Source organism: Polyodon spathula, chromosome 21 (assembly GCF_017654505.1).
Source record: "Polyodon spathula isolate WHYD16114869_AA chromosome 21, ASM1765450v1, whole genome shotgun sequence".
NCBI lineage: Eukaryota > Metazoa > Chordata > Actinopteri > Acipenseriformes > Polyodontidae > Polyodon > Polyodon spathula.
Genome location: NC_054554.1, coordinates 25,954,527 through 25,977,253, shown reverse-complemented (window position 1 = coordinate 25,977,253; position 22,727 = coordinate 25,954,527). Strand labels below are relative to the sequence as shown.

At 38.3% G+C, this 22,727-nt stretch overlaps 1 long non-coding RNA gene across 1 annotated transcript in view; it reads right to left on the bottom strand.

The window, feature by feature from the left end:
• Positions 1-22,727, bottom strand: part of LOC121296044 — a 90,058-nt gene that overhangs the window by 1,619 nt on the left and 65,712 nt on the right. Inside the window, exon 2 of the long non-coding RNA XR_005947006.1 lies at positions 12,220-12,373. This is a non-coding gene — a long non-coding RNA (uncharacterized LOC121296044). The remainder of the gene's footprint in view (positions 1-12,219; positions 12,374-22,727) is intronic.

Here is a 22,727-nt window from a genome sequence, read left to right as displayed (position 1 = left end):
TATACCAAAGTCATTTAAGGGGTTACAACAATGTAATGTATTGCAATTAAAACGTGAATAAAAGACTGATTACTGAAACCAGTTTGCTGTTTTACAAATGCACCTGATCTTGTTTGAAATGGCAGTCATTTGTATGGTCCTACATAGTATAGTCCTGTTTGAATGATGCCTCTTTTTTTGCCCTTGATTTTACGTTGTTTCTTGCCACCTTCTCTTATCAGGACCCCCTTAAAAATGAGATGCAGATCTCGAGGGTTCCACCCTGATTAAACACATACCCTTGGATTTGAGTTATATACTCCCATCAAATTACAATGAGGTCATTTCACTTGCTAATTTTAAAAGCATGCATGCTCCGGTTGTCAGTTGCAGTGATAGATATGACATTGTTCAAAAAAGGGAATCCCCTTTTTTTCTAAGCTGTATTTTAGTTTACCTGATAATCACCAATCAGTGTTTTCAACATGGACTTCTATTGTAGGGGTAGGGGAATTCTTTTCATAGAAAGTTAAACAACATACAGGACACACTGTTTTTAATGATTAAGTGACTATGTAATTGTTGCCATAAGCATTTTATACAGCTTTAGCTTTATTATTTTTAAGTCCTACTCCCAAAATGTTTTAATATCAGACCTGTTGCATCAACAAGTAAATGCAACCTCCAAGAATAGAAGGGAATGCTGCTTGAATCTGAGGTCATGCAGGTTGAAAATGACACACAGAAACACCTGATGGCTTTTGGCCAACGAGGCTGTCCTGTGCCAATAGTAATGACAGACCCAAGCCAAGCAGCCATTTAGAAGCAATGAATGCTCACTGTCTAACTCTGTGAATAGGGCTGCAATTATCGTCTAAAACGATCCTCGGATAATGACTTAAACCAATCACACCTAAACCATTCTGCTACTTAGTATTCCAATACATTTTTTTGTACTATCAGTTTTTATTTTTTTATCCTAGACACTATATGAATACACCCAACTTCTAATGGCAAACCATAACATTCTTGATATGAGATAAGATTACAGATTATCTGCAAAACATATCAACACAAGTGTTACTGATATCAAAAATCAGATTTTTAATATTGAAAATATTAAAAAAATCTTGTAGTTTAAATGTTAAAACAGCTTGCCGTACGATCCTAGTGCACTGTACCGTGAAATGAAAGACTGAAGCAAGCCTCGGTGTACCCAGGATAAACAAATAGAAAGACCCTCCATCTGTAGCACACACTTATGTTTAAATGCCATCGTGGAATATATTACTGTTGCACTTCAGTCAGAGCTGCCTAGAACACTGGCTTGCTAAAAATCAGTGCACTCATGGTCACACTGTAAACATTAGGAATATGGTGAAGTGAGTTTAAATCCCATTGCTTTACTAGCAGATTAGTTTTTATACTGTATATTGTTGGAGTTTAAAGGGAGGGGGGGGGGGGGGGGGGGGGGGGGGGGGGGGGGGGTGAATGCAGCAGTGTTGGAAAAAAAAATTGTCAGCTGGAAAGTTTTCAATTTTCAAATGGTTTGTAATAATTTCCCTGATTCTTCAAGATGAAAAACATTTGTGAGAAAGTGAGAGGGAGCTCTATTAATAAGAATGTGGGATTGATGAACAGACAGTAGTTAAACTGAACATGAGCTGCCACTAAAGCCAAACTTGGACAGACAAATCGCATTCGGTGGTCTCCTTCCAAACACTTGTGGCTGCAAGTTATACCTATCGTTTGGAATTGCTTGTCAAGGTGATGTATGACACAGTGTTGGAAAAATATCTGGTCTATTTAGGGAATGTTAGTGACTTATTATATAATAAGTATGTAATTTTTTTTTTTTTTGAAGACGGTTATGAAGTATGTAAAAAGGGGCCCCTGTCCCCATTTTGGGGTGGGGGGAGTTCTTGAAGGCACTGGACAGGATATTGGGGCCCCCACTCTTCTTTTTTGGCAATCATTTAAGGAACTTTAATGACAAGACCATTTTATTTGTGTCAACCATTTAAAGTATTTTTCTATGAAATGTGTAGATTTATGAATTTATTGCTTCCAACTGGCCATGCTATATTATCATACATATATACATAACTGTTGCATGCATATTTCTCTTTTCAGTATTCATCTACTTAACTCTTACAATAAGCCATATCTGAGACGAGATTCAGTATTCTGTTAACAATCGATAGTGAAAACCATAAAGACTATTGATTAATATCTCAATATAAAATAGGCCAGTTAAAGGCTTTCACATACAGTTATGCAACAATTTTAAATAAAAGCACTTGTCCTTTTCGTAGTCTATTAAAGAGCCAACATGTTGCAGGTGTTGCCAACTCAATGCATCACTACTGGCTTGAGATGAGGGGGAGAGCACAGCATCTCGTATTCAGGATCAGACCTCTTCCCAAATGTCTTTATCGTATTCCCACCCTTTTTCCCTTTTCTTCTTCATCTCAAAACACTCGAGTGGCCCATTGTGCCTCCGCAATGCAAACGGTGCACGTCTCCAGTGGCAATGGGCAAGCACTCATATGAAAGTATTTGTCAGTTTTAATGATGGTGGACCTCTCTCTCTCTCTTTTCTAGCTGCTTTGGCACACCACAGTTTCCATGGTGGCCACCCTTCTTCTCTGCCCTCCCTCCCGCTCCACTCCGCATTGATGCCGATAATTACCGCTGAATAGCTTTCCAGATTCCCATGGATGTCAGACTACCCCTTGGTCTGCTCCCCACCCCCCCTCTGTCCTCCTTCCCCAGCGTGGTTCAATAGGGGATTAAGAAGTGCACACAAACCCAAGCTTGAGGACAGATTGTTTTGTAACTGCCTCAAATTTACCCCTCCCTCGATCTAAGAAGTGGGTCATGGCTGCTTTGTTTGATAACATATCTCATGTTCAGGGGATGGAGCATGGAGCACTATAGTAAAATATAGCTGCAGCAGCGTATTACAGTCACGAGTCTCAGGCACTGAAACAGAAGCATTGTACAGAAATCTGCATCTTCTACTGGGTCCCACCGAGGATAAATAACAAAAACTCAGGGGCTTTGATTGCGGCAGTAAAGGGGGTAGATTCCTACTAACTACCTCGAAAGAAGGGACCACATACAAGGGCAGAACTGATGTTCAATCCAAGCCTTCTAGTACTTTGTGTTCCACTGCTTAGACTGTATCTGTGTGCTTAATCAATGCACTGTAATTGCTGCTGCTGCCCTTTTGTTGTGTGTGTTTATTGTCCACTGTGGGACACTGCTGAAGCCAACTGGCCAACTCATTTCACATACGACACAGTCTGTGCATTATTCAGACCCAAGAGTGGGTAAGAGTGTTACTGTACCGGTAGCCACCTGTGCCACAACTTTAAAGATAGAGTAACACAGCAATTTAAAAATGTCTTTGTTACTGATCCCTGATGATGAGTTTTTAGTCATCCCAATAAACCCTCCAAAAAAAACCATACAAAGCTAAAAGCTATAGTGTGCTTACAGCTACAGTAGCCAATGCATTCAGTCTTGTTTTCTGTTTCTTGCAACTCATTATGTTTGAACTGAACTTCAATAAATGGGTAATAGTTTTTAATGCCTCACATAATATAGCGTTACCTGGCAAGTATAAACATAATAGGAAACAGCAAATTTGCAGTGCAATCACTGTGGTAAACTTCCAAATTGACAGGATATTGGTTCTCCCTCTTTTTGTGTGTGGCATGACCAGGTTGCCCAAACTGCAAACTGGAACAGATAATTAGATTACATGTTTATTGAGAAGCCTCTGAAAATTTTTTTGGCCAAAACTGTTTAAATATTCAGATACAAATCGCTATTTTGGAATGGAATCTTTCTATTAGTTTTATTCATTGTATTTCGGTTTTATCAGTTGGACTATATTACACTGAAAAGAAGCATTCATGGAGAACCAACATCGTTTTCCGAATTTGAATCAGACCTTCAGTTCATAAATTAGTCTCAGCTGAGAAGGAGGGGGATTTGTAGATATGATTTGGTTGCGAATTCCCATCATGCGATTGGACGAAGTCATTAGGAAGCCCAAAGCCTGGTGAGTGCAAATCCCTCTAAAACAAAGTTCACCTAATTAATTCAGTGGGTAATTACAGCAGGATTTTCAAACACAGTGGCCCTTAATCACTCCTCATCAAAAAAAAACCAAAAACCTGGTGATAAACATTCTGTCATCTCCCTGATAAAAGTACCACTACTGATGTCAAACCGATATTTAATGGTCAAACCAGCATTTACGTCTGTCTTAAATGGGAGCAAGATCAGATCCATAGGACGATCAATGTATTTTAACTTATGTTCATGGCCTAAAATGGCCTGGAAAATCCAATTTGTTAGTCTGTACGAGACCTCATTCCTGAAGCTTAAAGCAATATCCAGGCTAGTCAACATCAAGGAAAATAAATGAAACAACGTTACATCCCAAACATAGAAAACAACATTATAAAGCATTCACATTTCATCTGTAGTTTATACTTTTGGCGAATACATTAAAATACAAGTTTACCCTGCAGAAATCAGTCAGTTCACTGCACACCTCCCTTCTATATCAGTATGCTCTCAAGCCTGTTTACCACAAAACACAAGACAAACCCTGCCCACATTCATTAATACTAGCCAAATAATGGCATGCCAATTCCTGTGGGCAGCTAACTTGTGCAAATGCAGTTGTCACAGCAACCCAGCATCCTATGGTAAGAGAAACAGAGGGACAGGGATGATGTCATCCCGTGGGTGGTGGGGGCCAATCGACTCCTGAGAAAATGATGTCAGCCTTTGTTGTGTCGGTCCATTCAAAACTATAGAAGTGTGGTGAATTGAAAGTTGCAGAGAGGTCATTTTCTCCTCTTAGCCGTGTGAGAAAAAGAAGAAAAAAAAGTCCAGAAAAGCTTGAAGACACGTTAATATTGTTGAGCGGGGTTAGTACCATAAAAGATGTCAAACCCACTTCCCTGTTTTAAACCATAATTACTTATTTTTCCATTAAAAACAAAAAGAAACCCAAACTTAACTGTAATCCTTCTAAAACTTTTGAAATGTCATGTCAAAAAGTCACACCAGAATAATAGGCTTACAATGTTCTGCAATGGAAAGCTGATTGTTTTGTTGTTTTGAAGCATTGAGAAAGAAAACAAATGCCACAACCAACACCAGCAACTCCCCCACTGGGATCATATTTTGTGCACGCTGAACAATATTGAGCTGGCGTTTTGGTTGACTGTAAGAGATGCTTGGAAAGGAAGCAGACTTTCAGCATTTCCCATGGTTTATCCGATACACGTGGAAAACAAGCATTTAAAAAAGGCACAGTATCACCCCTTTGACCTGCTGAACAGGTTTGCTTTTAAAAACATAGCACCAGTTACTGTCCAATTATTCTTTTTTCCTAATTCTAGATTCAAAGCACAATTCATAATACTGGTGCCGGTCTCAATGCTGAGATTCCCCTCTATTGATCTCCTCTGCCTCCTATATCATGTTAGCAGTTCATTACACCAGGTGTGGGGAGACTGTGTGTGTGTGATTTATAGCTTTGGCTCACAAATTGGGCACACATGTATACATACAGACATATTTAAAAACAGGCTTTAATACTCTGACTGGTACAACAGTCAAAGATTGTATAAAGCCATGGTTAAAAAATCATAGTAAACGCTTAAGTGAATAATTAAAATGAGTCTAGTTTTGTGTATAAAGACTGTCAAAGCAGGTAAGAGGGACTAGAGTCAAGAAGAAGTACAAATCATAGGGGAGTCAGAATTATAAACAAGATGGATTCTCTCAAGTAAATCCGATTCACTAACTTTAGTCTCTTGAAATATCTATAGCATTAGGTATTATTGCCATAATCATATTGTGCATTAAATGTCATTCTTCCCTTCTCTAAAACTGCAGTGACTGAAGTATACACCTCCACCCTCCACACACCCAAGCTTTAAGTCACCAGGAGCTATCTATTCAGACTGCTTTGTCGTTCCATCAGTGTTATTAATTTGCTGGTTGCCAATGGTTGCTGTTATGAACTGCTACTGTACCTAAGAACGACCACAATTAATAAGGAATAAACAGAAACTGGCGTTGACCAACCAGACAAACCGGTAGGGAGTGAGGAAACTTGTCTGAGAAAATGCTGTAATTGAAGTACAGTCAAACCTGTTTGTAACAACTGCTGAGCGTACTGAGGTGAATGGCAAATATGACTCACCCTTCAGATTGTACATTCAGATGCAATATTAGTATCCAAGTCTAGAGTTGCAATTTGGTCTCTGGGGTGTGATATATACAGTACACCGGGATTTATCACCACAGGCAGTAGTGTGGTGGTAAAAAAAGAGAGGGTAAAACTAACTATTTTGGTGTTCGTGGTAGGCACTGAAGGTGTGCAAAGATGCTCTTCGATTATGTTGTTGTGGTCTGCAGAATTATGGGTTAAAGGTTAAAATCAGAAGAGATTCTGCCCGTCATGGATATAATAAACTGGGCTACCCCTTGGCTTTAACTCTTGGTACAGCCAGAATTTGCTTATCACAAGAGAGGAGTGAGTAGATGCTTCAGTCCTTAAATGATACAAGTGGGTAAACTCCATATTACCCATATGTACCTCTCTAAACACATGCAAGTTGCAAATCAGCAACATTCACCAGGGTGTCTTTAGTAATGAGCTAATTCTACTTTCAACCACGGTTGTGTAATAAGCAATTGAAGAGACAGCAGTGACGGTTAGTAAATGCATGGAATGACAGTGGGTGGGGAAATTATCTAAAAATGGCATCTCTTTTCCATGGCATAAGGTTCCAAAGATACTGCAACCACCACATTGTCCTATTTCACACCACCATGAAAGGGTACCGAGTAACAGCAAAATCACGTCACCAGAATTTGGTAAAGAACCAAACCCTCACTTAATCCAAGCCAAAAGGTGACAAGTATGTATTAATCTGAACCAGTGGTAGTGGGTAGTCATTGTACCCCAGGGTTTTAAGGCAATGACACCGATACTAGTCACACACAGTTGGGTGTGGTGGCATGTGTCCCTGCCAATAAAAGCACAAGACCCATAAGCAATGCAGTGTCTCACTTTGTTTTGGCAGGGCAGCAGTATCAGTCATTTCAAAGTAAAAAATGAACTAATCAAACAAAACCTCAGAACAGGGGTCATTTTAGCCAAAAGTTTATTTATTTTAACAGCAAAAATGTATCTGTTTTATCCAACGGTCGAGCTGTATATTAACCAGGTGATAATTAATAGTAAGAATGTTATCTGTAATTTTATCGGTTTACCAGTAAAAAATGTTAGTCAGCGTTAGGATTGAGGCAAGGGATAAGGTTAGAAATAGAAATAATACTTGCAATATATTTTACAGCATTTATTATTACTGTTAATTACTGCCGGTTAATGTACTGTTACCACTTATTTCTGATCTGGTTTTAAATCCGAGTTGCTTCTGAATCCTTCTAGATTTACTGGAAATCCCCAGGACAGAATAAGGGCTATATTTCATTTCTGTAGTGCTTTAGGCAGATACACAACAATGTGCAATGCATGCAGTGCTAGACATCCAAGTCAGCAACTCACAGATATAACTTCTTCCAAGCTGAGAAATCTCAGTGGAACGTTAATAAATAAATAAATAAATAAATAAATAAATAAAACACAAAATAAAATGTGCTTGATTCTCACACTGATAGAATGCATTCCTGTAGCAGACCACATTTTGAAGTCCACAGTCCAGCAAAAACAAAGGTGGAAAGCCAATGTTGTGGTGCCCTAGGTAATGGCTTAGGAATGTATTAATTCCCGCAAAGATCCAGGTGAGGTCAAGGGGGGGGGGGGGGGGGGGGGGGGGGGGGGGGGGGGGGGTGGGGGGGGGGGGGGGGGGGGGGGGGGGGGGAACGGGGGGGGAACGACCAAACAGGTCCCCCTCTGTCAACTGGTGCACCAAGCAGGAACCCCATCAAACTCATACCAGTCGCAATGCTGATAGTTTCAAAAGCACCTCAGGCTGCTAACATTATTTCATATTTTACTTTCATTGCAGGCTAGTGGCAATTACACAGTCTAATAATAAAAAGAATCTTATGTTATCCCTAATGACAGCATGTGTCATCCATGCTCTTTTGGATATATGCACACCAGACACTGTTAGCTGTCAGATCAGATGGGGTTTTTCCAAGTGGACTTGACAACATTGCTCATTCATGTTGAAAACCTGTCTCGCTTCAGTCCTTTCCAAATACAGTACTACCTGGGTGGTGTCTGATAGAACAGAAGAGCTATAGGATCCACTGCAAACACCAGAAAATAGTTGTCTACTATAAGTATCAGAAAATGAGAACTGTCAAATTTCTTTATTAATGTGACTGACTGTACCATTCCACCAGGGACGGATTCAAATCAAACAATACAGCATCTATGATCATTTACGATGTACTTTACCTGGCTAAACACAATAGAGGTCTAACAATGTTCACAGAGACTCTTTCTTACGCCTGGAAGTTCAATCAAACAGGGCCACAGAGCAGAGAAGTTACAAATCAAATAAAACCTAATCTCATATGCTAAACGTTACATTACAGTAACATCTTTCAGTGCATTTAAACAAATGTAATCCCATTTTAAACATATGACTGTCTGAAAATCAAGTGCGACTAAATACATTAGGGTCATTCCATACGAACTCAGCCAGAACCGTTGCCCGACCGTCTCAGATTTTTCTAGAAAAATTCTCCTGCGGGTTTTCGGGCCCGTTGAGTTTAGAAATGCTAATACATTTTTTGGTATTTCTACCAAGGTTAGGCCGAAATAACTCACGTGGGGGTTGCACCAAAAAATCACCCAAAGATATTTTTGGATAGATGTTGATGAGTGAATAGTGAGTTAGTTGCTCCTGGTATTTTTTTCTCCCTGTTCATTACGAGTCGAACAAGGTGCTACACATGATGGGAGCTTCTAAGTTGAGCCGAGGGTGATTTTTTTGGTCAGGATCACTTTTTCCCTTTAGGTTGACCTTTGCCAGGTCATAGCTCAAAGAGGAAAAAAAAAAAAAAAAAAAAAATTTCAAAAGGATTGGCATTTCTGAACTCAGCAGGCCTGAAAATCCCCAGGTGAATTTTTCTAGCAAAATCTAAGACGGTCAGGCAACAAAATGCCCCTTTTCTGGAGTGGAATGACCCAGCAGTGCTGTTCTGGTGCGCTCAAGGGGTCTGCTGTGTTTTATGCTGTATCTTGGTCACACTTCAAACATAAACAATACTACCTGTGGGCCTCTTTCTCTTTCACTGTTTAGCACTAAGGAGGCAAGTGGTTGCATTAAAACAAGTTCTGACAAAGTGCAGATGTGAGGACTCCACGCCATTATGCAAATTACCGTTCAGAGCCAATACATGTCTCTGAAAGAGCCCCACAGAACCAAGCCAAGAGTGCCGCTGAAGCAAATTCCATTTCCATTTCTGCAAACACAATAAATAAAAAATAAGTGATTGACACTGTATGTGCAATACATGTGTATGTTAAAGCCCTAGTATTTTGGTGACAGAAGAGAATAAATTGCTTTGTGAATTACATTGTTTTTACATATCATTGAACATACATTATTATTGTTTTTATTATTATAGATATAAAACACATCTCACCTGTTTTGCTGTGAAATACTGTACATGCCTTCATAAAATTGGCAGTGATTGTAATTTACTACTTTTGCCTTTACCATAGTGTAGTGACTAAGAATATTATACAGTAGCAAAATTTGACAAATTATAATGATGTGCAGGCCTACAAAATACAATGACATCATATGAATATCCTTTCTTTTCCAATGTCAGTTCTATAGGTTTGTCACTGCCTTTTTCTGTGTACGTAACTGCATGAACCGAGAAAATACCTGATATGAATTAAGATTTGCCCAAGGGAAGGAAAGGCCTGTCATAGCAACAATCATCTTTTTTCTTTTTCTAAGGTTCTAGAACTTGCAAGGTGTCACGTTCCATCACCGCCTGTTCTGCCGTACTTAATATTTGTGCTGAGGCCCGCATTGCGGTATCGGCTTCCGTCAGGACCCAACCTGTCAGACAGGCTCACTTTGGCATCTTATATCTCTTGCGTTGTATTCAGAACTCCCCACCCCACTTGATGTTGAAATGTGGTTATATTTATTGACTGAGAGGGAAGCAAACTGTGATTAAGGCTCCCAGCATGCAGGCCACAGGGGTCAGTTAAAGTTTGCTTCCGGAAGCCTCACCTTTTATACCCGAGGTTTGAAAAGGTGTCCTTTGTCTAGATCTCCACGTGCTGTTATAGTACCACTCAATTACCTCCATGAGGAATAAGTGCATTGTTAGTGACACTGGCTGTTTTTCAGGCCTACCATTCCTTAACAGCTGTGACTTAAGTTGTCAGTTGTATTTTTGTGGAGTAAGTCATCTTGTTTCAGATAGAGAACCATAACTCCATTTTAAATTTACCCTTCCTTAGAGTGTTGCCAAGATTCACATTTTTTTCTGCCTTCCAAACATCAGGAAATTTCAGAAATTAGCTGCTATACCATAACATCTCATATCAAGAATGAAAAAGAAACTCCCTGTTCCCAACACATTTGAACCCTAATATTTATTCTGTACTGCTTTGTGGATGTTAAAATCACACACTGAAATGAAAAAGGCTACTAACCTTCTCATTCCTGAGCCTAATTAGATTTTTCAAACAATTACATTTATGTGTTTGTTTGTTTTAATTTCTGTATTGTTTTAATTAGCATTATATGATATTTCTTAAGATTGTGAAACTGTATCATGAATTGTCTTGAGTAAGTAACGGTGTTCTGGAAAACATAGCATTATCCCCACGTGTTGCTACAACTGTTTTAATAATGTACCTGTAATGTATATTTTCATGGTTAATATCTTGACAATGTTTTTTCAAACTTTAAAGTCTGTTTCAATAGGACTGCTCTAGTGCACTCGAGTTTGAGATCTGTCTTCTAATAATCACTGCAGGATGAGCGATACAAAAATAAAAATAAAAACCTAACAAGTCCTCTGGCTTTTCTGTTTGTACCACATCATGGATCGTTACTGCTGTGTTACCTGTTTGACTAAGTGGGCAATAATCCCTGCACTATCAGTGCACTAAAGCAGACATTTTGAAAAGAGCTTTCAAATACTTTAAAAGTTGTAAGTGTAAAAAGCTGTCAGGATATTAACAATGAAAATCCAAAAAATAAAAAAAATAAAAAAAAACAGGTAAATTATTTAAACAGCTGTAGCAACTGTTTACTGTTTATTAAACTCTGTAATCTGAACAATGCAAAGATCGGAAGACACAGTCCAACAAGTACTGTAACAAGTATCCTACAGTACCTGTAATGAAAATCCGATCTTGGGAACAAGTGGCATTGCTCAGAAGTTACAGATACGTGAATCAGCCCTATCCAGGGACCTCGGCCAATTGGTACACAGCCTAAAAATGCTCGGAGTCTGTGTTGCATTACCTGAACAGTATCAATGTGTTAACACTGTAAAGGGTGCTGCAGAATTGCAAACCCATGAATGCCCAAAGAGGGGTCAAATCTAGTAAAACAAGCATTTCTACTCACCAATAATGTCACCACTGTCTATCCACATTGGCAAGGCTTTCCATTTTACATACTGTAGTAATTGATTAGGAATGGTTTGGAAACTGCAGTTCAGTTCTACTCATTATACTGTTATTAGGTAAGTGTTTTAGATTTGCTTGATAACTACTTAAGGCTCTGATACTGCTGTGCACACAGCTGTTTTTATGTCTTCTAATTATCCCATTGAAATGATCATTAAAACACACAAGTGGTTACTACCACTCCAGGACAATGGTAATTAATGCGTACTCTGTTTGTGTTGTTATTGACTGTTAACTGTTATTTACTGTACATGGCTACTCGAATTACAAAAGCAGTTACATTAATTACCCTCTAGTAACCAATTACATTATTAATTACTGCATAATATGTCCCCAATATGTGTGTAACGGAATCTGCTTAGTGTTGAGTGGTTACTTGCATTTTAGATGTTTTCCTTTTAAACACAGGAAAGCAATCTTTCACTAATTGGCTGGCTTAAGTGAAGAGACTCAAAAGAGCAAATATGCATATTTAGGAATATTGTGGACATTTAGGAAACATAAAACAGGACAGGTAAACACACCAAGAAACTGGAAGTCTCTCAAAGTCTTACCGGCACTGTCATTAATGTCCATTTCTTCAGCAGCACAAGACCCAGAGACAACCCAGTGTCATTCATGGACAGTCAATGCAAGGCTCGTGTTTAATTTCCATCATGCAACTGCTTCTGACTACGTATCCAAGGACAGTCACTGCTGGCAAATGGCCTGTGGTTAAAAAGACAATGATCATCTAATTACTCTTTAACAACATGGACACAGATCGCAGACAGGATAGAGATGACCTGTAGAAATAAGGTTAGTATTTCAATGAAATTAACAAAGGTATATGGTATCTGCCCGACTAAATAAAATTTGCAAGATTCTTATCAACATTTTATTTACATATTTCACTTAAGCGACAGAGCCCACCACAGAGTTTTATTTTAGTAAATCATTTTCTTTATTTTTTATTAACTTGTTAAAACCCCTATTTATAATCTGGGCATTGTTCAGTAACTGCTTGTTACTGGAGCATCATTTGAGCTGGCAGGGAGTGGATTGGCTGGTGCGGTGGTGACAGGAACAGGATTCACTGCTCGATTGGTTGGTTTTGAGTCTTTGGAGTTTGCAGGATCCAGTCCAGGATAGTATTGCAGACCAATTGTGTTTTTGCTGAACATCTGCTGTCCAATAGTTTCAAATTGAGCATTCATTATGGTGTCCTGTTACAGGTATGATTTATTTTGTCCCCAGACCAGCATCAGGTAGAAGCTGAACAGCTGTTGCTCTCACAAAGTGATCTGTGTACCTTTTGGTGAGATTGGCTTTTCACTGATGGTAGCCATTAAATTGCCAAGTGTGTTTTTTCCCCCCAGTGGTTTGCATGTACACCAAGTAGGCAGTGTGGCAGCATTTTCAGGAAAGAAAGGCTGACAAGAGGCATGTTAGGGTGATATTTAATGTAATTTAAAAAAAAAAAGCTGGTATACACACAGATTGATTTTAAATTTGATTCGCAGTTGGTGCTAAGATGTTCCAGCTGGCATCTACCATCTATTAGAGCCAGCTTGAGCTAGAAGCCGATTGGCTGATGGTACGGAATCATATTCTAATTTGGGAGAAACCAGGACATAGGTTTGGTTCGCCAGGTGAACTGAGGACAGCTATGTAAAATATATTTGGAATTGCTGCTGTAGGAAAATAAAAACACTTGTCTGCCCTTACATTAATTAATTACACAGGTCTCAGCTTATTCCATTGTAGTTCAAACTAAGAAAGGGAAAGTGGCTCCATTCACAGCCACTTTGTACTGGGAAAGAGTGTCTCATGGAGGCACACTAAAGTGACAGGTCTTCTTTTGCAGCTTTCTCATGGGAAACCAGGTGAAGTGTCTCCTACAATGTCAAATTACAAACATGATGTAATACAGCAAACACCCGTGCAGGGAACCCTTTACATCAGGCCTGTGTTTAGGTATCATTTACTTTTCTAAGTATCACAAGAACCTCGCTGGTCACTCGGGAAACTAATGCAGTGTTACCAAGCAACAAACGACTCGCTTTAAGAACCTCAAGTGAAGTGATTCAATGCAAGTCTGGAATGTACAAAAAAAAAAAAAAAAAAAAAACACACCACAGTAAACAAAAAACATTGCAGATTAAGTAAGAGCGTATTTTTGCTGTTATTCTATTCAGGCTCTTCTTGTGGAGCTCAAGTTAAAAAAAAAAAAAAAAAAAAAAGAAGTGTTTGAAACTTTTTTTTTTTTAAACTGGAAAATTGTGGCAGTCCATGTTTATTATTATTAGAGGCTAGAGTTTTTTTGTTGTTGTCATCACCTAAAGCAATATAGCAGTACAAAAAAGAAATACATGTAGACGTGTATTTATCAATGTCAGAATAAACACTTTCAAACCCAGATTTTTTTTTTCCCCACAGCCAAGACAGGAGAATCCAGTACTGTATGAAAACCAGCAATGCCCCTTACAATACATGCTAACCTAGTTTTTTTTCAAACATGCAGGAACTGCAGGAGTATAAGTCTAACCCAGTTAGCTACAAACAAAATTACAGTATGCACATAAACAACTGTTTGCAAGTTTTCAACTCTTCATAAGCCCAAATAGCTCTGCTGAAAACTCAAAATCAGAAAATTGAGGGTTAGTGGAAGAGGTTGAGGGTTCCACTAATCCCTTCAATTATTTCCCTTTTCAGACTACTGCAAATCATCTGAACTGGAATCATAGTTTAATATGCCGTGAATTGTTTAATTGGAGCACTCCCAAAACTGTACAAATTTAGTATAGACTACTATGGTTAATGCATGAGTTTGAATGACATAACAATTGCTTGATGTGACAATCATAGCTGTGTTATGACCTAATGAAAAAAACTCTAATCCCAAGCTGCCTTTGATTAGTATCTGAGGTCATGGTGAGCCCCCTCTGCTCTCTGCAATAACTAAACTGCCATGATCAGGATTGTGGGAGGCAGATTTCTTCTTATGGAAAACTTCCCGCTGACAGCAGAAGCTGGGATTAGAACATTCCCCACCACATCCTCTGTGTGCGTTTCCTCAGTTAGAAAGCACACAAGCTCCCTGACCCGGCTCTCCTTTCTTACACCAACTGCTCCCCTTAAAGGCAGAAGACAACAGCAGCGACTGGGGTTTTTTTTTTAATGAGCTTCCTGCTTTTCACAAACAAGAAAATGAAAACTGTGTGAAGTCCAGTTATTCAAACAACAGTTCCCTGTCTGTGTCTCTGACCTTCTCCCTCTCTCACTGTGCTGTCAGCGGAAACACTGTAGGCGAGGCCAGATAATACAGAATTAAATCTGTCATTGGTTTATATCTTTTTTACTGTCATTTTGTATATGTCAGAATTGTGTAGCGAATGCGCAAGCACGTTCTTTGTGTAGAATTTAAATATATGTAATACATTCACAATTTTAAAACATTACAATGAAGGTGACCATGAGCATATTTTCTAAATATTTGTGTCTAAATTTACTATTTCCTAAAAAAAAAAACACAAAAAAAAACACACAATGTTATTGTTACAAAATGACAGACAAATAACAAACAAAGGAGACCGAAGGGCCTACTACTGTTTGTTGTTTGGTTCAAGCTTTGCCAAATAAACGTGTTCTCCTTTCCTGTTGATTAAAGACTGGGGTAAATGCCTTTAAAACTACCACCAGCAGCTGGTAAAAACGTTCCCCTTCAAAAGGTTGCTGGTCTAAGTATTTGTGAAATGCTGCATTTGCTTAAGGGACAAGTATTGACAAATTTGAAAACTGACTACTGTTTCAAAACCAATAACAGATAGCTGATAGGAATGAGAGCTGGGTAAAACATTAAACCAACCAGCTTGTGATCTTCCTATATCTTTTCTGGGCGGCGATGTGACATTTGTAGGCTGTGATGTGTCTGGATAAATTAATAAGAGCATTTCAGAATCCTCCAATACTGTTAATATTCTGGCATGCTCCACAAGTACATCTGAACTCCTCAAACAGAGTATCAAATAAATTATTAATTTTTTTTAAACTAGGGTAGAAAAGCAAACAAAAACCACATCTCCTGAAAACACTACAAAAACCCTCATCTAAAGGATTTTTAAAAATGCCTGCCTGTCTGCCTGCCCGCCTGCCTGCCTTCCTCCACCCACATCTGTCCTAACGTTACCTCCCCTCTCCTCAGGGGAAACTGGCACACTGCACCAATCTTCTGCTAAACCGGTCATGTGAGGCAACCCATTCCCCGTCCAAATCAGATTACAGTGCTAAGCCCACGCTCGCTCTCATTTTACTGGACTGGAGTCTGAAGCCTATCAGAGTTGTTCTGGACACTCCCAATTTCAACCAGACTATTGTTGTGTGTTTACTTAGTGCGTCTTCATTTCATTTTTTTATGTTAAAGTCTACAGTTTATCCAAGTCATATCCCTAAATAAACCGCAGCACATATCTCTACCCCCTTAATAATTAGGCTTAGCTTTTCTTTTAAACACAGGGATGCCTGAAGCGCCTTAGGGAGCGTGGGAAAAGTGCTGTTCTTACACCCTATAATAAACAACTAATACATCTTAATTGTTGTTAAAAGCCTCTGCTGTAACAGCAAACAGCACACGCGGAAACTTGTTGACTTTAAAAAAAAAAAAAATCCTAATACAGTAGATGCCGGTTATTAGCAACCCTGATAAAGCTTTCGTTATTCACATCTTCCCAGGAACCAATCCTGTTCCATAGACTTTAATGTTAATGGAATTCTGATATTAACAATGCACGCCGCTTACTGACAACTTTATTACTAGCTGTCAGTGCTACAGAGTGCACTTACACGATTTATGTGCAAAGTCAATTTTCGGAAAACCACCTAGAAATTTCCGAAAACTAACAAAATGTATATCATGTAAACACACTTTTCGGAAAAACGTTTTCTGATAGTGTACTGCACATGTGCAAACTTTGACCTTCATTCCTGCACGTGTTTTTGGAAAACAAAGAAAATAATATTAATCTGTAGTCAGTCTGCATGCATCCATTTGTCTAGTTAGGGATAAAGTAATACATTTGTTAAAGTCTGTATGTATTTGTTAATAGCCCATACTGAAGCAGTAAATGTTTTCCAGTTTTAAAATGATGTGATAATTTAAAATAATGTCTGCCAAAGAAACTGGTAATATAGAACAGGATGAGCTGTTGGAAAGGCTGATTGCACATTGTGGGGAATCTGAACAGAGGTATAGGACAGTAATCTTTGAATTTAAGACCTGACACTTTGATAAAGCACTATATTGGATTGGTCTCCGTTCTATCGCAGAAATGTCCAGTCTAAATTGTACTTAGGCTAATACAGTACTTTGCATGAGAAATTATCCTGTGTTTTCCAACAACTTCAATCCATGTATATAACTGAATTCTAATTCTAATCATTAAATCATGCAAACACAGAAGTGTGACGTTTTAAGAAAATCAGTTTTCTGATTCAGTTCTTAGTTTTTTTTTTTTTTTTAATCATCCCATTCCTATAATAAGGCATCCTAACAACAGTTTGCTCCCATTTCTTACTGCTCACCATGCTAAGGAGGATTTCTCCTACAACGTACACTTCACAGGAAAATGGAAGGTAGACCACCCACCTTCCCACCTCCCAGCCTTGCAGTCCTCCAGAAGATCTACACTTAATCATAGTTTTCACAGCACCTGAGCATCTGAATCTCTTTTTGAAAATATTACCGTCTCAAGACATGCAAGCACAGTATCTGGGCGTTAACTGTTTTATTACTAAAAGTTTGTAGTTTATGAGGTCATATTGCCTGTTGGCCATAAAAACTAAATCAAGCACCATTGATGTTACATGTTTAAAACACTGTGTAATTAAGGACACTAAAATATGTCATTTTCAAAATGGGCAAGTACTACTGTGGGCTGTATCAAGTGTTAAACAAAATAGTAAATAAATGCAATTTATTGTTTTTTAAAAACTGTTTTGCAACCCAGATATTTTGTAGATTCTGCTTTTATGAGTGTTATCTGTAATACACTATTAAAAAAAAAATATATTTTTTTATATATATTTAATGTTATGGGCAGATAATGGGGATTAACCTTTCTTGGACTGGATAGAAACTGTATGCTAACTTAAAGCGTTCTCTTTCGGCAAATGCTGCCATCAGAAGGCTTACCGTCCTTTCTAATACATGTTCCAATCTCAAATTCTATGACTCAGTAAGATCATTGCTGCTCAAGATTTTTACAGAACATTTCCCCTTTTAATAGTATATTTTAAAATGACGTATATATGCACATTTAGTTTTTTCTGATGTAATCTAACAGTATGGCATATAAACTGTGTGAAGTTAGAAATAAAACTAGGCCTAACTACAAGTTCCTAAAGAAGCGTTTTACAACACCAATGCCATATTGTAGTAGTAAGCATAAAAATCAAAAAATTAAAAAGAAAAAAAGGCCAATTTACAGATACAGTACCACTCACATGAGCGGCCTCTTACTGGCAGAAAATGATTTGGTACTACAGTATGAGGAAGGGAGTGTCCATTTTATCTTACTCTAATTTACCATTTAAAATTAATTTAATTTTACTCTAATGAAAAAAAAAAAACTATTAATAGCAAAAGATTTCCAGACCATCAAAATGGAGACCAGACTCCATGTTGCAAAAACCAACCAGAAATTTTAAACCATTGTTTTTCACTCATTAAATGTATTAAATAAATCAAAACAGAATAACCTTTTGATATGTCCCTCAGCACACGATCCATTCATTTATTGAAGGCATATCCCCATAATCCAGGCTTCTGTTAGACAGCTAAGATGGTATCCAATTTACAACCAAACCTCTAAGATATTGTAACGATCTTAGGGTTTCTTCACAGGTGGTGGGACGCGAACCCGGGACCTCCCTCACTGAAGCATTGAGCCGATACCGCTGTACAAAAGAAACATACATAGATGCATGCATACATTTCCAGCTAAGAGAACACCCTTCGGGAAGCAAGCAAAGTGTTCTTATAGCTGAAGTGTTCTATAAGACGGAGTTAGCCACCAGACAATATGAATCAATAAATACGTATTATTTGTCATAACGCACATCACATGCATCAACATATGAAATGAACTGAATAAGCAAAAGCAAAGCAATAGGCACGTGTATGTTAATAAACTAAAATAATAAAGTAACAGACAAACTAACGTTAATAAAACTACAGCAAAACAACGCAGTCAAAAAGCTTAAAAATCGATGTGTACTATGAAATTAGCTGGTAGGTGTGGTAGGTGTTATTTTTGCAGAGGCAAAAATAATGGCAGTTACTTACGGTTCGCTTAATGTTAACAAACTAACTGTCAAACTAAATCAACACAGCACCCCTACACATGTTACAAATGCAGCAGCAATATACAAAGACATTCACAATATTTAACAGGATGGTGAAGCAACTCACCAGAACGGGAAACACCAAATTGCTTGGCGACTTGTGTCCAATTCAGGATTTTTTTCAAGAGAACAATTTCCAACTTTGTGTAGCAAGAGAAACAGCGGCGCATTTTGACGTTTGTTTACGTGCCATTTTGTAGCAATGAGATGCACGCGTGGAAATCAGGATACAAAACAATTCAATGATATGACAGCAGTTCTGGAAAGTTTTAATAAACCAGTCAGTGTCCCTCAAGACACTCTCGCGATCACAAGTCGCTTTTTTTTTTTTTTTTTTTTTTTTACAAAACAGTACTGTATCCATTGTGAACAAATCGTTAACAGTGTTTCCAGTGGGAAAAATCAGTTTCACCACAAGGATGTTCTCTTTAGAAGGTGATCCTATACGGGGAAACTACTGCATATAAATAAAGCTTATTATAACATGGCAAAACATGATTTCATTAACTAGAACCTGTATCACCATTCTGTGTTATTACCGTATTTTTAAATCAACCACATTGTGTTTTCTTGGTTGGCAAATTGTAAGGGATCAGTGTTCCACAGCTCAGTGCAATAAAATGAAAGCAGCTGTGTGCTACAATACTGTACTGGACTCAAAAAATATATCTTCCAACAAAATACAAATTCTCTTAATGCTATGCATTCATCTGACTGGCACTGCTTCTGAAGGATAAACTGGTGTTTCTGTTTTTCTCTCTCGACACTCACTGTCCTGGTATGTGGAACCCCACCCTGTGTACCCTCGCCTAAAGGCTTGAAGCAAGACAGCATCAAACAGAATGTATACAAAAATACAACTGATGTATTAGACCCACCCTCTTGGAAATTATATAAGCTGGAATTGAACAATTTGATCAGGTGACTTGACATTTTCTACCATATTAGTCTATTCTTCCTGGTGCTTTTTTAATGCTTTTAGGAGATGTGTTGTATGATGCACGGCTATCAACAATTCCGACGGGTCTCGCTTCTTTTGTACATTGGTTTACAACACCACCTGTTTTGTTACCACGGTTTCACTCCATTTTACCAAAATGCATCCCTACACTTCACCATGTATTTGACCATGATTGCCCATGACCACTATGGTTTCTCATAGATATCAAATTACAGCACGGCTAAACAGTTAGGTACCCATAATAAGAACTGACAGAACTGACAATGGGTACCTAACTATGGATCACTTTGCATTTCTTAAGGATTTCTCATCATATTACTGTAAATAGCCCTTGCAAGAGATCCCTTGTCAGGCAGACTACATAAAAGATCCTTTTAAAAAATGTATAATCTTAGGAGAGACTGTGTGCTTTCAATGCAATGGCACAGTTTAGGATATCTTCACACAGAAAGCCGAGTCGGGTCCCTGCTGCCCCAGTTTGAATTGCAGAGTTACTGAGCGCTGCAGGGCAGATAAGCGAGATTGATGACAGCACGGAGGATGAGCTGGAAAGATGTTCCCCTGCTTAAGAAGAGCACCGGAATGCCTCAATCATCCCCAGGATCACAGTTACTGCTCTCCATTACACAGCCGAAAGAGACAGATCTTTGGCGGGGACCACAAACCAACATCCTTTGGGGTAAATCACTGCCATTTTATATTAAATCACATACATCTTCAAATGTGAATTCACACTGCATGGTGTAAGGGCATCCTTTTTTAGCATGAATTATACTTGTGAAATTGGGCCTTCTAAATCTATAGCTGCAGCTTCTTATACAATACAGTATAAGAAATACCTTGTGGAATAAATGTGCAGTGCAAATTCCTAGCTAACATCCACACTGAATAGCTGTCTTATTGGGAAGATGAATGGCATTTTTCACATGTTATAGTAACTTTAACTTTCGGATTACGCTATAGGGATAACCTGGAGTGAGTATTTGTCTCTAGGTCGAAGCAGCAATATGCAGGTGAAGTCAGTCACCTGTATCAAGCTCCATGACAACAAATGAATTCAGATTTGTTTCCCTTGACTGATCAACATAGCTGCTCAGAAAATCTTAAATGCAGTTAATAAAATCTTGAAAATACAACATACAAAGTTAAATTGGTTGTACAGTTTACAGCTGAATAAAACTGCTCATATAAACTTTGTTAGTGGGCTGTTCTTAATCCCTTGTGATCTGCAGGAGACCTCCTCACCACAAAGCAGAATTCAAATTCCTTGTTTTCTGCTGCAGTTTGTGCAGATTAATGATGGTATAAATTAGTTACAGTGGTCTAAAAGGCACTGGTGTGCAGTATAGGAAACAGAGAAATCCAGACGGGATAAAAGGGTTAAAGTCAATATAAAGAAGTGATGCTTATTGTATTACATGCCGAGGGTCAAATGAAATCAAATGCTGCAATTACTCTCCTGTGAGTGTTTTGAATCCAGAAATCACACAAGCCAAAACAGTTACATTAGAGAAGTGCTCCTGACATCTCAGCAATCAGTTACTTAAAAAATGGTTTGGGGATTAAAAAAGTGTTCTGCTACGGAAAGCAGTCGAGAGGAATTGAGGGACACATGGAGTCTCAGAAAACAGTGGTTTATGACATAATCGCCAAAAGAGCTGTCTGTGACTGACCTCCCCATTATAAACTCTCCTCCAATGCCAATGACTCAGTTAACTGTGTGATGTATCATTTTCCCTGTGCCATCTAATCTTCTACAGACATATGGATACTATTCCCTTAATACTTTCATAATTTTCCAATTCAATCCACAGGTTATGCATAGCACAGATAATGATATTAGTCTATTCCAGCAGTTTGTACATCTAGTATATAAATGTGGGGTCTGGCAAACCAACTAGTTGTAATCCGGCTTCAGTTCATCCAGGATATTAGAACTCACACCTACGCTTCATCAGTTATATCAACTGTACTGCATTGCATGGGCATTTGTCAGTTATGCAATACCTTAAGACACAGATGGATTACAGATACATTATGACCGGTTTCGTCATAACAGATTTGAATAGATTTATAATTATGGTATTTAAAGTGTTTTGGAATTTTGTATTTTATTTTATTAATTTGGTAAACCACTGGGGGAGGTGGGGTGGTTAATTTTTGTGTGTACATTTTTAAAAACATTTCTTTCATATGCCTTCAACTTTACACACTGCAGTATATATTATATATATATATATATATATATATATATAAAAATATCTCACACACACACACACACACACACACACATTCATTTATTTAATTTAACTGAACCAAGTTCCTTTCTTAGTACTGGAGGTTATGGTATGGGTTTCTCCATTCAAGCATGGACCCCCTTGAATACAGTATTATAGGAATAATTAAGGTACCATTGTATTGCACTGACATTTTGAAACCCTTGCACATGTATGTTAATGTGTGCATGAGTACTGTATTTGTCTAGCCTGTAAGAACCAGTACACTGGGGGTTGCACAGAGCCAGTTTCCCGGCTTACTGCAAACCAATCTGGGGCGCAGCAGACTCGCCCATCCCTCGCTGAAACAGATCTTCCCTTCTCTGACACGAGACACTTAAACAAATACACAGTAGAAGGGAATATGAAAAGGTGTTGAAACAGAGCGGAATTCTTTTTTCATAATGTCCTGACATCCTGCTAAAAATTATCAAAGCTTCCTTTA